The sequence below is a fragment of the Gymnoscopelus microlampas genome (genome assembly GCF_963454915.1).
Source record: "Gymnoscopelus microlampas genome assembly, chromosome: 6".
Classification (NCBI taxonomy): domain Eukaryota; kingdom Metazoa; phylum Chordata; class Actinopteri; order Myctophiformes; family Myctophidae; genus Gymnoscopelus; species Gymnoscopelus microlampas.
Window position 1 is genome coordinate 35829908 of NC_139943.1, and position 16544 is coordinate 35846451.

Sequence of the window (16544 nt, forward strand, 5' to 3'; positions counted from 1 at the left end):
GATTTGAGACATTTTGTTCAAAACGGACCAATCCTGCAAACTTTGGAAGTCAACCTTAGCCAATCAGGATGGAATATGAAATATCGGACAGATGCGTCTTGATCACATGACTATAGAGATACTGTGTACCGATTTGCGTGATGTTTGGATAAAATCTGAAGGATTAATATCCAAAAATGTATTTGAAATAAGTCGGCCTCCTGGTGGCGCTGTAAAAAATGCAGTGCAGATGTTTTTCCATCAGGGTTGATCACATCACTATAGAGATACTGTGTACCGATTTGCATGAGGTTTGGTTAAAAACTGTAGGAGTAATGGGAAAAAATAGGTTTTGCACAAATCGGCCTCCTGGTGGCGCTATAACAGGCCCATGTGAAAAATTTGAGGCAGAGGTTCTGAATTGGCATCCAAGGAGTGTGTGTGCACAGTTTCGCAGCGACCGGGCCAACGGTGCCGGAGATTTGGTGGTAACACACGGACAGGACGGACGGACACACGGACGGACACACACACGGACGGAGGGTAAAACATACTGTACTCTCTCGCCATGCCTTTCGGCCTGGCGGAGACAACAAGGGTCTGTATGGATTAGGACCCCAATGGAAACAAGCTATAGTACTTTCTTCAGTTCAATCCTTTTAGCGTTGTATTTGTATTAAACTGTACTTTCTGTGCTTTTTTTTGCAAACTGTTAATAAAGTACTCAATGAATCAATCAATCAATCCATCAATCAATCAATGGCCTGTCACAGCCATCGTCACCAGGAACTCCCTGCCAGCAAGCTTATACTGTGGGAACCAAAATACAAGCATCGATAAAAATGCCGTCCCACAACTACTGTACCTACGTGGATGTGCTAAAGAAAGATGTCTGTACGGAAAGCACAAATGATCTGGCCAGATGTATGGAGAATCGACTTGACTGGAAACGCCTATGGAGGGCTCATCTGAGGGCGACATATTTAATTTGGTTAAATTAAGCTTATTTTCACCATTCACTAAGATAATTAGAAATACAAGAGAGATAGACAGATTTGAATCATTCCCTGATTTGAAGAGCCATAAAACCCCCGCCAAGGCACGCACGCATGGACGAACGCAAGAGCGCGAGTGTGCGCGCGCGCACACACACACACACACACACACACACACACACACACACACACACACACACACACACACACACACACACACACACACACACACACACACACTATGTTGTTCGTTGTGTAGACTTGGACAGAATGCATTATACACAGGGGGAGCACGTTTTAGTAGTATTACAGTATTGCTGTGTTTTGACAATATTTTTCTTAATAGATACTGTAATTATACTGGTTCATACAGTATACGTAAGAATTCAGGTCATTGTAAAAAGAATGGGGGAGGGAATTTTGAAAGAGCAAAAATAATGAAGGTTATAACTCTCTTTCAATGTCTTTTGTATTATATTGGCACGTCCTGTAGCCAGTCAAGTGAGACAGTGAAGGAAAGTACTTTTCATTCAATTGGTGCTAACCAGCCAAGTGAAACATGAACGACAGCTGCTCCCATGCACATACTGAGATATGTCCTTGCACTTATCATTTGTCTCTTTCATTCCGTGCCCATGTATCAAAAGATGGTGAAACTATTTGATTAAAATGGCCAAAAAATGAGACAGCAAGCAAACCCAAATGTATTTTTCTTTTCACAAACACAATCGGGTAAGATGTCATACAACACAAACAAAATGTGGTACAGTACCTGAACAAGGTCAGTGTGTTATCTGCTCACATGCAGACAGACACACACTGTGACTTACCTCACCTCACCCCAAGTAAAGATTACAAAAAAAGTTCCATTACAGCACTAGTTCTCAAGATTTTAAAGTGAATTGTCATTGTGAGACTGATAAATCGGTTGTTCCATTGATCCGAGATGAAACGCAAGATAATAAGCATGCTCTGGAAATGCACGTGTCCTTAACATGACAGCTGATAGGCTGCCGTGTTAAGTGGTCAGATGGGTGAACATTTTTGAGATTTTCAAGTGGGCCCTGATCCAGAACGGGCTGAGAACCACTGCATTACGGTATCTGGTTCAAATCTATCTCAATACATTATATACATACATAATACATGAAAACTTCTGAAAGAAGGTTTGATTTCATTTTTAATACAAAAACGTTCAGTGTGGACACAGACCATTTCAGTTGATCAAAAGAAATATACAGTACAGTGGATGAAAAATAAACTAGAAAAAGTGCTCCTCGGAGCACAGGTCTCCGCCAGGTCAGGTACGTTATTGTGGCCTCCTGGTGGCGCTATAATAGGCCAATGTGAAAAGGGTGCCATTTATTCTTAGGTCTTTCACAGCAATCAAACACTGCATTCATGATTTGAGGCATGTTGTTCCAAAAATGTGTTTTGCTAAATTAGACCTGCTGGTGGCGCTATAACAGGCCAATGTGAAAAGGGTGGCATTTCTACTTCGGCCTAGTGGGAATGTGCGTGTGAAATTTCTCGGAAATCGCAAGCTGCGTGCATAGTTTGAGGCTTTTTGTTCAAAACGGACTAATCCTGTAAACTTTGGAAGCCAACCATAGGCAATGAGGATGGAATATGGGAAATCGGACAGATTCGTGTTGAACACATGACTATAGAGATACTGTGTACCGATTTGCATGACATTTGGATAAAATCTGTAGGAGTAATGTAAAAAAAACGGGTTTTGCACAAATTCGGCCTCCTGGTGGCACTATAACAGGCCCATGTGAAAAAAATGGGGTAGAGGTTCTGAATTGGCATCCAGGGAGTGTGTGTGCACAGTTTCGGAGCGACCGGGCCAACGGTGTCGGAGATTAGCTGGTAACACACAGACAGGACGGACACACGGACACACACACACACACACACACACACACACACACACACGGACGGACGGACGGACGGACGGAGGGTAAAACATACTCTCTCGCCATGCCTTCGGCCTGGCGGAGACAATAAATACATACCCTTCATTATACTCGCTATAGGACTCGTCTAGGTTTTAGAGCTAATGGGAAGAGAAAGGACAAATAAAAAGAAGAGACAAGAAAAGAACCAAATTCTTGTCACACAGATTTTTTTTCTAAACGCTGGATAACGCCATTTGACATTTAGCCTGACCCTCTGCTTATATCCGATTGAGTGACCATTAAAATATCTGTTGCAATTAACGGTGTCACTTTTTTCCTACCCCTCTCACAATGCATAACACAAATGGGTGCATTGCTGCATTATTCTTTTGTATTGCATGTCTAAATACAATGCATGATCTGCTAATTACTGATAAAGGGCTATAAGGGGGGATAAATTCAAGGTATTGTTCTTAGCTATTTGTGCTAGTGACTTTTATACCTACCCTACAGTATCCTCTTACAATTGCCCAAAATATAGGCTACTGCACAATAAAACCTTTAGTGTTAATTTAACTCTGATAGTGTACAAATGCAACCAAATAGACTTGGATCCAGTTACACATTTGTACACTCTCAGAGTAACAAATGGATTTTACAGTGCAAGTGGGCTTTTGTTTATTTGTTTATTTAGCGAATAAGAGAATCCTTCATGCTCCGATGATTTAGTTCTAAACTAGTTTTCTATATTGGATACACACATACAAACTCAGTACATACTACAGTGCTGCACACGAAACATGTGCGATATGGCAGATTTGATTTCATCATTGTCCTTTCACGTGGAAGCCCTGCTGTGCAAAGATCGTTCCTTCTCCAACAAGCAGGTGGCCATGCCATCATCATGCATAGTGTGAAAGAGGTAGGAGTGCATACAGAAGTAACTGCACATGACAAAGTGCAATTACATGAGTACATGTTGCAGGCATGTAAACAGATGCCCACGCTTCCCACATCATCTCCTCGGCATGTAAAACGTTGGCCCAACATTCAAATTACAGTGACTGGGTTTCAGTGGATAATGTGGCATCCATGTGACCATAATTAAGAATGATCAAAACAGCAACTGATGTGACACAGAAGTACAAGTGACAGTTCAGCGTGCAGTGGCACTTTGCCTTGCACTGATATGGCCGCTACTGCCGTATCAGCCCTTGGGGATATTAGTTAACAACCCAAGCGGTTATCATACCGCATATTCTCTCTGTTCTTTTATCTCCTCATCCAGGGCAAATAAAGGCTAGATATGTGATGAATTTGTCGTTGCCTATGCCTAACCAAGAAGGGCAACAATGAATATGAGGTAATAATGATCATCATATATCCACAGCCTTATTTATTCACAAGGACAGTGAGGAAATCACATGTAATCATCATTTTTAAATTGATACATTAACATTAATGTCAAAATTACTGTCACCAGTATAGGGAGGGAGTTGGCTCAGAACATGGAAGTTGCTGCTGGCATGCCACTCCTTTGTTTATGAATGCATTATGTGAAACATCGAAGGTGTGAAAACTTGTCTTGTTTATTTGCTGAGGTTTTATCAGTGGATGAAATATTTCACATTGTTAGTTTTGCTCAACTATGATCTGAGTGTTTTGCACTACGCAGTTATTCAGTGAAGTAAACTCATTCAAACAACATGTTTTGTTTGTGAAAATTATTATTTACTATAAAGTGGGCGCAAGATGTATGACTAAAGCTCTAGCCTAAACTGTAGATGGCAATGTGAAACTGACTTGGCCTGTAGATATTTTCACAGTGTTTTTTGTTTTTGTTTTATGTAATATGTTGGAGACGGGGCCATGAATCTCCACTGCTGAGTCCCATGAACATGTGTTACCTTTCTGTCTATTTTTAAATGATGCTGTCGTTGACTGCTTTACTTTTGAGTCAACAATGACCATTGCCTTAATCGGAGTCAAAGATAGTAATGTAGCCACCAGAGCATGAAGAGGATGGTGCGTCATAGCTGCAGGGCACCATACTCGCTATATGAGTGCAGGGATCATATGCAAAGACTGCATGCATGTATAGAAGTGGGCCTATCCTGGCTCGGACAGCCAATGACCCCGGAGCAACACATTTTCCTGATAAATGAGGCGCAGTAATTCCAATTGGCCTCTTCAGAAAGGAGTGCCTGACCAAGAGCTCGTTTAGCACTACTGGCCTTGAAATTCATGTCAGAATGTTCGCACGCACATCACGTGTGGGCACGCACGCACGCACGCACGCACGCACGCACGCACGCACGCACGCACGCACGCACGCACGCACGCACGCACACACACACACACACACACACACACACACACACACACACACACACACACACACACACAGTAAAAAGCACAAGTGTGAATATAAAAATAAATCTGTACAAACTGCACCTTTTGACATGCATACAGTTGAATTAGCCTGGCATGGCCAGACTAATATCATTGCGTTTTTAGCTCTGGCAAATTTGTCTGGTTTACAGGTGCAGTTGAATAGCTCTCTACTATTCTTTATGAATGTTGGCCACACACATTTGCTGTTTTTGTGCCCTGTCTTGTGAGTCTCAAGAGAAAGGTTTTAGCCTGTTTATTTCTTTCAAAATATACATATATATGTGTGTGTGTGTATATATAAATATATACTGTATAGTTGTCACAATCCCTCTGTGCCTATTTGTGTGTATACTGTATGTACGTATCTGTGTATGATTGCGTGGGTGCCTTCTCGCTTGACAGTGAGTTGAGGTTTGTGCGTGATGTGAGGTATTGATGAAGTGATTCTTCACCTCCGTGAAGGATTTCTGAGAGGAGGCTGTGGGCAAAAAATGGCTGCTAACCACTCTTCGGTTCATGGCTGTATGAAGCACTCTCTCTCCATCCCCATTATTCTTGTCACCTCCATGTGTGCCTCGCGTCAGGGTTACTATGTATCATTGCCAGCATGACCTAGCCATGTAGAGGCCACGTCGAGAGCATGAACCTGGGCATGCAGGCAACATGGTGCACAGGTTTTGGGTGGGAGACACACTGGAAAAGTCTGACCTTATTGGAGTGTTGAAATGTAACCATAACGGTAATTCTTTCCACTCCTAAGAGTTACTGTATTGTAAATTAACGCTCATTTTGACATCCGCTCACGAGACACAGCATGTGCTTCAGGAAACATTTGATGCAAATTGCAATTTTGTTTAATAGGATTATACTGTATATTTGGCTAATCATACAATTAAAGGGCTTCACGCAGTGAAATCCTCATGCATTAATGCATCCATTTGTAACTCTTGAGAGTGTACAAATGGAACCAAATGGACCATTTTGGGTCCATTTGGTTCCATTTGTTAACACTCGCAAGAGTTAAATCAACACTGAGGATTTTACTGTGCAGGTTTAATTATTGTGCACATGTACAATCCCCTTTGATGGACACAGTGCAACAAGACGAACGTAATGGCTGTTTGCTCCGAGTCGATAGTTGTTGATATTGTGTGGTTCAAAGTTTGAGTGCGGTCCTGCATCACTGAGCTGAGCTGATGAGTTGAGCTCAAGGTTTAGATGTGCAGAAAAAAAACACGTTCGTAAGGTACATTGAGTGATCTTCTCTCAAGCGCTGTCGCATGCACCTCCCTCTCTCGAAGCATTGTCATTTCTTAACAGTACATGTCACGTAATTATAGGTGAAAGTGTTCCTGTTTATTCTTTTAACATTTTTTATAACAGATCTACTCAAGCTCACAACGCATCACAAACATGAGTTGGTGGCTTTTTTTCGAACTAGATAATAAAATATAGATGGGGCAGAAACAAGACATTTGCAAAAACGTATAAGTTAAATATAATACGATCCAAAATTCCAACAACTTTATGGCAACAACTGCTTCACTCATAAGCAGTGCCAAAATGGATAATGACAATAAGCAGGGGTTTAGGGTCTAAGTGGTTAAATGGAAATAATCAAATACATATAGAACGATGGACTTTATCAAGCCCATTCATGCATGTACAATAGCTTCTAATCAGCTTGATCTTAAATTTAAAATACAGACTAGAGCCTACACAAGCAGAAAAAAAGAAAAAAAGGTGCTAGAAATATAAGAAGCTTACATCATCAACCACTATCAAAGAGCGAAAGGGGAAAAAAGCCATGCACAGCACACACAGCAAAATCCATCTAATGTAGGGCACCACAGCAAGAGTAACACTTCACTAGTTGTCTACAATACAGAGAGTTCACAAAGCTTTCAAACTTCATCCTAAAGGTTGATTCTGTAGAAGCGTATGGCCCTTTTCATCAATCATGCATAGAATGAACTAGATCCACAAAAGTAATTCTTGAAACATAATCACACTGTGCTGAATGACTGAATCCTGGGCTAGGTTTGAGTAGGACAAATCCTTTGAATATGGTCAATTGTGGCCTTTTAGTCACAACACGTAAAAAAACAAACTAAAAACAAGACAACAGTAGGTCAAAACCTAGTAAAATGTGTGTTGTTGTTTTTTTTGCTTGATCTATCCTTGACATTTACAATGAATATGCAATTACAGCAGCGTATGACATATTGTACATCTTCACAAGCCACATATCTTCAAAACGTTCTGACACAAAAATGGCATTTTTCAAACAGACACATCTGGAGAAAATATACTTTGTTAGAGACATGTCTCTCTGTCAGCAACACTCTAGTGAAATCTGGCAACACTGATCACAGGACATTCACGAGATCTGACAGCAAACTGTAGTCATAGGGTGACCAAGCCCACTAAGTAGACGGGAAGTGAATACCTTTTCATGCCTTGGAATGATGCATGAATGATGAGGCTTGGAATGATGCATCTTCTGTATACTGAGCATCTTTGCTATAACTTCATCACTCAGTGATTGACTCAGTCAGTCAGTCAGTCAGTCAGTCAGTCAGTCAGTCAGTCAGTCAGTCAGTCAGTCAGTCAGTCAGTCAGTCATAGACTGGTCCACTGGTGCAGCCAAAAATCACAGAAGGGACCTGGGATGCTGAATATTTTCAGTTTAATGTCTGTGATTCATCAAATTCATAGCTGGAGGAAAAGACCATATCGCAGACAAAGAAATAAATCTATAACACAAACTCAATGTCATTCCGATTAGGGAACCAAAGCTGTGCCAGAGAAACGGACGGCAGGGTTAAGTGTGGCTAAATGTGCTGCATTATTTTCTATAGCACATAATACAGTGTTGAAATGTTAACGGGATATTTCACTTAAAAAAAAACTTTGGGTCATTTTATTGTCTACTCAGGCTTTTGCGAGCCCCCCAGACCGTTTTTAAGTTGCTTGATTCAGTATTTAGATATTTGATATTAATTTTATCAGACACGCCCCCTTCCTATACAAACCCATTATAACTTCAAACTCCATTTTTAACATGTTAGATTAATCAAAAACACCCGTCCTTGGTTCTGGTGACTCACCCTACCCTCCTAATACGCGAGGGGCCATGTTTTTTTGATTACTTTTTTCATTCATTTAATACATTTTTTTTATTGCATTAATTTTCTTTTTTCCCCCAAAAAAATATTAAAAATAAAAGAAAAAAGTTATCGAAAAAACATGGCCCCCTCACATATTAGGGGGGCAGGGTGAGTCACCAGAACCAAGGATGGGTGTTTTTGATGAATCTAACTGAGTTAAAATTGAGTTATAATGGTTTTGTATAGGAAGGGGGCGTGTCTGATACAATTAATGAATGATTGTATGTTATTATAAAATGGGCTGAAATTTAGCCTAATTACACTCCAATTATACTGTTTATATTCACCGTAACATTCCATGCATATATTACCGTTTGCAGTTTTGTTTTTCCTATGGCATATTGTATGTGCAAGTATTTACTAATCACTTTAAAACAAGGCAGATACCGTATATTGCGTACCACTCGCTCATTATGCTCAGTACCTTCCCTGCATTTGCACAGCAACTTCATTATTTGTGGAAGAAGTCACAGGGACTACGTTCTCGTATAAAATCTTCTTGTAGTGAAATTGTTATTAAAAACTGTTTTAATTGGGGTATGTCTTAATCCGCTCTGTGTCGGGCCTAACAACACCCCTTAGCTGTTTTAAACATGGTAAACCACAGCCTCTTGTGGTTTATTGCTTTAGTGAATCATATATTCTACACATTTATCTCAATAGACTTTTTCACAGCACGCATTTCAACATGTCACAGCTTCATGCTGGCACACAGAAACTCCGATAAATGATGTCATTGGCCTCAACTGTGTCTATCCTTCCATACCCTGCCATGTCAAAATTGTTGCTGTGAAAGGGGTCTACTCAGCGAGTTGTCAGTACAATCTAAATGTTCTGTCATATTTATACCCCCAGGCTGTTTAAATACATAAATAGCATGCATTGCAAAGAAGTCCAACCAAGACAATCAGACCATGCTATCTGTCTGTTCTTCATATTAATAACTTACTGTAAATATAGCATACAGACCAAATATTTGTATACAAACATTGAGACTGATTGAGGCTTGTGTCGTTCCACTCAACGTTCTGTTTATGAGGTTCGTGAGGCGTGCCTGACTGAGTCACTAGGCCGACTTCTTTACCATTGCGCCTTAGGAGTGGCCGGGTGCTTTTACAACCTGCCTGTGTGTGCATGCCTGCGTGATGTCAGTGGGATGTGTACTGATAACGGGTCTATTGACAGAAAATTACCCTTTGTGTCTGTTTTGGCCTTTCTCTGCGTCTGTACAAATCCCATGAAGCATTTTGCTGGCAAGCATCGGCCTGCCATGCCATATGGTCTATGGCCGCCATTGAATGAACCTGATTTACATTTCCCTGGAGTCAAGACAGCTATTTTGCCCTAAGCACAGTGAACAATGACAGTCTTACAGCCACCGAGGGTAGAGGCTAAAGTCCAAGTTAGCTTTTCAGCACCACTTCAGAGGCAAGGTTTCAGACATACAGAAAACTGCTCAGTTTTATGGCTGCTAATGGAACATTAGCCTTGTGACAAATATATAGAGATAATTTAGAAAATCATAATGGTGTCTCTTTAAGGGAATTGCAGTACTATGAAGGCTGACATAATCATAATAGCAAGGTAAGTACAGTACAAGTACAATTTCAAGCCTGAAATTATCATTATCTTTCCTTTTTCAACTTTCCTCAGCAGTGGTGCGATTGGAAGTCTTTGTATGTGACAGAACATTTTACTTTCTGAGATAAAACGTGTTCGAGAATAAAAGTTGTATCTTTTGTGGAAGACAGATGTGGGTACTTCGCGTGGACATTTAAAAGTTCTAACTGTCGACCACACATCATCCTCAGTTTCCCGTACTGTATTTTGGCTTAAATGTGCAACTTTGTGTTCTGCCTTATGCTTACCGTGGAAGAGGTAGTACTCTCGCTGCTACTACTCTCAAAATTCTAATTGAACGTTTGTGGGTGAAGTCGCCGTTTCTGAATTCAAGTTGGTTTTGAAATAATAATTTGGTCACGTGGACAAACATGAAACTCAACAAATGCTGTGCAGGAGCCACTGTAAAATCCTGAATGTTAACAGATGAGTACAGATGTAACCATATGGGCCCGTAACAGTCCATTCGGTTACATTTGTACACTCCCACTCTTCCTGGATTGGTGTTCAGCCCTTCTTCCACATGTCTTACCTGCCAACTCATTCACAGTTCCCACGGGGTCTGGTCATCCTCGCATTCACTTGCTTCCAGGTAAAGCCTTCCCCTGATGAGGAAAGAGTGGGGAAATAGACTGTATGAATATATGATAACATCTTTTTTTGTTTTAATTTAACCCAGAAGAACGTAAAAATTGACCTTGCACGAATGCCATCTCAATTTCACAAGCCCCTCGTTTGGCAATGTCCACTACTCTGGCATCACTGGAGGCCACAGACATTTTGGAGTGTGGTGAGTTCACTGTAGCACTGCCAGAGCAAGACATTAAAATGTAAATGTTCTGGAAGTTTAAACATTTTCCTGGGAGGCTCCATTTTCACACTTGCAGAATAAAATGAAGGGGCTCCGGATGTAGAGTGGCCGCTTGGGAAACGGAAGGTTCTCGGTTCGACTTCAATCCCCGGCTCTCCCTGAGATTATGTCAAAGTGACCTTGAGCAAGACACTGAACCCCTAGTCTCGCGTAGTCAGACAACTATTCACAATCTCAGAATACTATATAGAGTACTACACCTCCGGAAATCCGAGGCAGGAAGCTACGATCTGTTTTTTCAATTCCATTCACGAAAATATATTAAAAAATATCTTTACATTTAATTTTTTCATTTCCATTTCTGTTAAGCAGCATGCTATATATGCTTCGATGATTTTGATTTATATTAGGATACCTTTGAGCGACTGTAAAGAAGAAATGAAAGTGAGGAGGAGGCTTCACATTTGCTTTATCGCTTGATCATTTTCAGAGCTTCCGTGCTCCAGACTGTATGACAGAAGCATTTGAAAATTTGTGGGAGGCAACAGTCTGGCTCGCGAGTCTACAGAACCCCTTACTGCTCCCCATGAACAGGCTGGTGCCTTATATGGTTTCCTCTGCCGTCTGTGTGTGAATGCGTGTGAATGGGTAAATGTAATGCGCTTTGGATAAAGGCACTATATAAATGCACCATTTACCATTTATTTAAATGAACACTCAGGATTGAACTGAGTGCTACTGTAAATAGTTGTTGGAACGTGTTCATGCTCCTGACAATATGGCATACTGGCTTTGACATGGATGTTTATGAAATACCGTCAATCGTATTGTGGAAAACATTTTTGTTTTTAATATATTTTCTGTTCTTTGAAGAATATTGTTTTATAGTATGCAATTGGTTTGCTCAATCTAATGACTCCATAGGGTCTAGGGCCATCTGTATGTCTCTGTGGTGTGAATACACCATAAATAAAGGGGTCAATCAAGGTTCCAAACCATAATATGTATGGAATCTTTTCAGTCATGACCAGCATTGGTTTAGAAAAAACAATGCTAAAAAGTATGACTATCATTGATATCCCTGCTGGCAGAATGATTCTCTTCCTTAACCACTTTGACATCCCTATTGTGGGCATATCATTATAGGCAAATATTTTCATAAACTCAAATCAGACGTATACAAGATCTGTTAGAAATGCTATTTTCGCTATCCGTCGTGCGGTGAACTACAATATAGGGCTTAAAGGGATATTTCACCTTCAAAAAAACTTTTGGTCATTTTATCATCTACTCAGGCCTTTGTGAGCCCCCCAGACAGTTTTTAAGTTGCTTGATTCATTATTTAGATATTTGATATTCATTTTATCAGACACGCCCCCTTCCTATACAAACCCATTGTAACTTCAAACTCCATTTTCACCATGTTAGATTCATCAAAAACACCCGTCCTTGGTTCTGGTGACTCACCCCGCCCTCCTAATGCGTGAGGGGGCCGTGTTTTTCCGATTACTTTTTTCATTTATTTTATTTACATTTTTTATTGTATTTTATTTTTTTCATTTTCCAAAAAAAATATTAAAAATAAATGAAAAAAGTAATTGAAAAAACACGGCCCCCTCACGCATTAGGAGGGCAGGATGAGTCACCAGAACCAAGGACGGGTGTTTTTGATGAATCTAACATGGTTAAAATGGAGTTTGAAGTTACAATGGGTTTGTATAGGAAGGGGGCGTGTCTGATAAAATGAATATCAAATATCTAAATAATGAATCAAGCAACTTAAAAACTGTCTGGGGGGATCACAAAGGCCTGAGTAGATGATAAAATTACCAAAAGTTTTTTTGAAAGTGAAATATCCCTTTAAGTGGTTAAATATTCTTTCAGGCATGTGTGTAGTTCTTTTTCTAGCTTTATCCTTTCCACGTCCTCCTCTGCCGCGCTTCTTTGCTGATTTCTTGCTTTTAAGGAAGCTTTATCAAAGTGCAGGAGCTTCAAGTGAGCTCCTATAAGCAGTTCATTCTCCAGGGACAAAGGGACAGGCACAACCACAAAATTGTTGCACACAAATACACACACACGCACGCACGCACGCACACGCACACGCACACACACACACACACACACACACACACACACACACACACACACACACACACACACACAGAGAGAGGCGTACGACACACAAAACAGAGTGTCGGCTAAATAAATTATGGGGACGAAAGCACATGGAGATAAAGCTCTTGGACTCCCCATCCATTAGAGCAGTGCAGGGACAGCGAGTGCAAATAAGTGGGTGTTTGATCCGTTGGAACATTATAGTGTGGGCCTGTCGTGACCTCTTTCTTTGTTTTAAGAGAAGGGACTATGTGTAATCCTGGTCTGGGTTTTACTATCCGTCTCATTTCTGCTGCATGGCCCAGTGAGCTCTTTCCCACATTACGTTTGCATTACATCCAGGCGGCCGCCAGCTAATGGCTGTAAAATCCTGCGTAAACATATCCTGGCGTATCTATCCATCTATCCATCCATCCATCCACTGTGCGTGCGTGGGTGCGTGCGTGGGTGCGTGCATGCGTGCGTGCGTGTGTGCGTGCGTGGGTGCGCGAGTGCACGCATGAGTGCGTGAGTGCTTGAGTGTGTGAGTGTGTACGTGCGTTTGCATGTGAAATGATGAACTGAAGACTGAATCCAATGCCTCACAGTTGTGATTGACTAATTATGCCCACAAAGTACATGATGGTGATGATTGATATGGCTTCACCACGGTAATTGTTATCATTGTTGTCATCATCATCAACAACAATGCCATCGTTGTTGCGGGCACTCGCACACACGCACGCACGCACACACACGCGCACGCACGCACACACACGCGCACACACGCACACACGTGCACACACACACACACACACACACACACACACACACACACACACACACACACACACATACACACACACACACACACACACACACACACACACACACACACACACACACACACACACACACACACACACACACACACACACCGCCTCCGCCTGACGAAACACTGCATCATCAACATTTGCAAGAGCATATCCGGTGTCAATGTCTCCGAACGTAGAAAGATATATGTTCCCTCTAATTAGGACATGGGGAAAACATATTCATACGCGCATACATTAGTCTGGTGTGTCAGAGACAGATGGTATTCTTGCATACTTGTTCCTCCTTGGTGGCTAGGCCTTTCAAGGGTGTGATTATAGATTAGAAAGAGATTACAAAATGAGTGATTTCCTTCCCTCTTAGATGAGTGTACTCTTCCTTTATTAACGATATTATGAGGGCGAGAGAGGTCAGCCCACGCCATGTACGGAAATCAGATACTAAGGCGCTTACAACTGGTGTGAAGTACAAGCTACTGTAGGTCTGGGGGGGATCAAATTAATTGTTTCTGTGATAGAGTAACTTCAAGTTTCTCTTCTCTTACTGTAGCTTTCCACACTGTAGCTCATCACATCTCAAGATTCAAGATGTGTTTTATTATTACAGTGTATCTTGTGTATGTTAATGTGTAACTAATAAAAAAATAATAAAAACAGTACTAGAAAAAAGGTCTCCGCCAGGTCAGGTAGGTTATTGTGGGCCAGCAATGTTCGGAAGTCGCCAATCAGGATGGAATATGAAAAATCGGACAGAACCGTCTTGATCACTTGACTATAGAGATAATGTGTACCGATTTGCGTGATGTTTGGACCAAATTTGTAGGAGTTACAGTATGTAAAAAAAAGGTTTAGCAAAATTCGGCCTCCTGGTGGCGCTATAATAGGGCAATGTTAAAAGGGTGGCATTTGTTCCTCAACGTAGTGCGAATATGCTTGCAAAGTTTCACCGCAATCGGACGCTGCGTTCAGGATTTGCGGCATTTTGTTAAAAACGGGCCACTCCTGCAAACTTTAGATGTCAATGTTAGCCAATCAGGATGGAATTGAAAAATCAAACAGATCCATCTTGATCACATGACTATAGAGATCATGTGTACCGATTTGCGTGAAATTTGGATAAAATCTGAAGGCTTAATATCACTTTTTTTTTTTTACATAAGTCGGCCCCCTGGTGGTGCTATCAAATGTGAAAAATGCAGGGCAGATGTTTTTCCTTTACCTCTAGGGAGTGTGCATGCAAAGTTTCACGCAGATTGGTGCAGTTATAGTTAAACACGCAAATCGGCCTGTTATAGCGCCACCATGAGGCTGATTTAAAAATGTTCAAGTGGTATTTCTTTCTCGACCTAGTGGGAATGTGCGTGTGAAATTTCACGGAAATCGCAAGCTGCGTTCATGATTTGAGGCATTTTGTTCAAAACGGACCAATCCTGCAACCTTTGGAAGCCAACCTTAGCCAATCAGGAAGGAATATGGAAAATTGGACAGATCTGTGTTGATCACATGACTATAGAGACACTGTGTACCGATTCGTGGAATGTTTGGACAAAATTTGAGTACTGTCCAAAAAATAGTTTTGCACAAATCGGCCTCCCGGTGGCGCTATGACAGGCCCATGTGAAAAATTTGGGGCAGAGGTTCTGAATTGGCATCCAGGGAGTGTGTGTGCACTAGAGATGCGCGGATCGCGGTTTTAGCCGCGGTTGCCGCAGTTAACCGCAGTTTGGGTGGATTTGGGTCAATCAAATATAATTATTAATTAATATTGGATAAACCGCAGGTGAAATAATGCGGGAATTACATTAATGAAATCAATCTATATGCCTATAATAGCTTTTGAAAAGCACTACATTTCACCGTGTGTGCGTTAACTGCGTTTGTAGTATTTTAATATTACGTCATTTTACACCAGGCACAAAATAGCCGCTCACTACATGTTGCTTTGCAGCCAGCCGGTGTTGCCAGGTAGGTTGCGAGAGAAATAAGCAGCCAGGTCTATGAAAACAAGCCCAAAACAAGTGCCAAACCTTTACAGTCTATGTGCCAAACAAGCCCAAAAGTCGCTTATAAAAAGCCGACATGGCAACAAAGTGGTTGAAAGCGAAAGTAACTCAGTGAAGACGTGCACTTGTTGTTACCATGGTTGTGGATTGTATACAGTCACTGCATCGCGACAGTGGTGAGTGACATTGTTTATAAGAAAACTAAGATCAGGAAAATAACAATTATTTGGTGCGGTTGGTGCGGATCTATAAATAGGATGATATAATTACCGCGGGTGGATGACGGATGGATAATGAATTTGTTAACGCGGATTCGGGTGACAAAAAAACCCATCCGCGCATCTCTAGTGTGCACAGTTTTGCTGCGATCAAGCCAACAGTGCCGTAGATTAGCTGTAAAATTACAGAATGACACACGGACACACACGGATGGACGGACGGACAGGGTGCAAAACATACTCTCTCGCCATGACTTCGGCCTGGTGGAGACAATAATTCAAGAATAGAAGCAATAGTAAGAGAGGATAATAAAGTTTGTATGTTGGTCCTAGCACAATTGAGGTACTTGTGCATGAACACAACATCATCATAAGTAGGGGAGAACAGGGACAAAAGTAACACTTTTTGTATTTGCCTTCATAATTCACAGTCTACTTGAAATATCCTAGTCATCTTTTGATATAAGAAACATATGTATGTGCCCTAATTAATAATACATTTTTTAAGCTTTCACTAATAAGG

At 41.2% G+C, this 16544-nt stretch overlaps 1 protein-coding gene across 1 annotated transcript in view; it reads right to left on the reverse strand.

Moving 5' to 3' along the window:
• Positions 1-16544, reverse strand: part of LOC311047138 (leucine-rich repeat-containing protein 4C-like) — a gene marked incomplete at its 3' end in the record, with an annotated part of 76866 nt that overhangs the window by 15272 nt on the left and 45050 nt on the right. Inside the window, exon 2 of the mRNA XM_084059758.1 lies at positions 10595-10667. The remainder of the gene's footprint in view (positions 1-10594; positions 10668-16544) is intronic.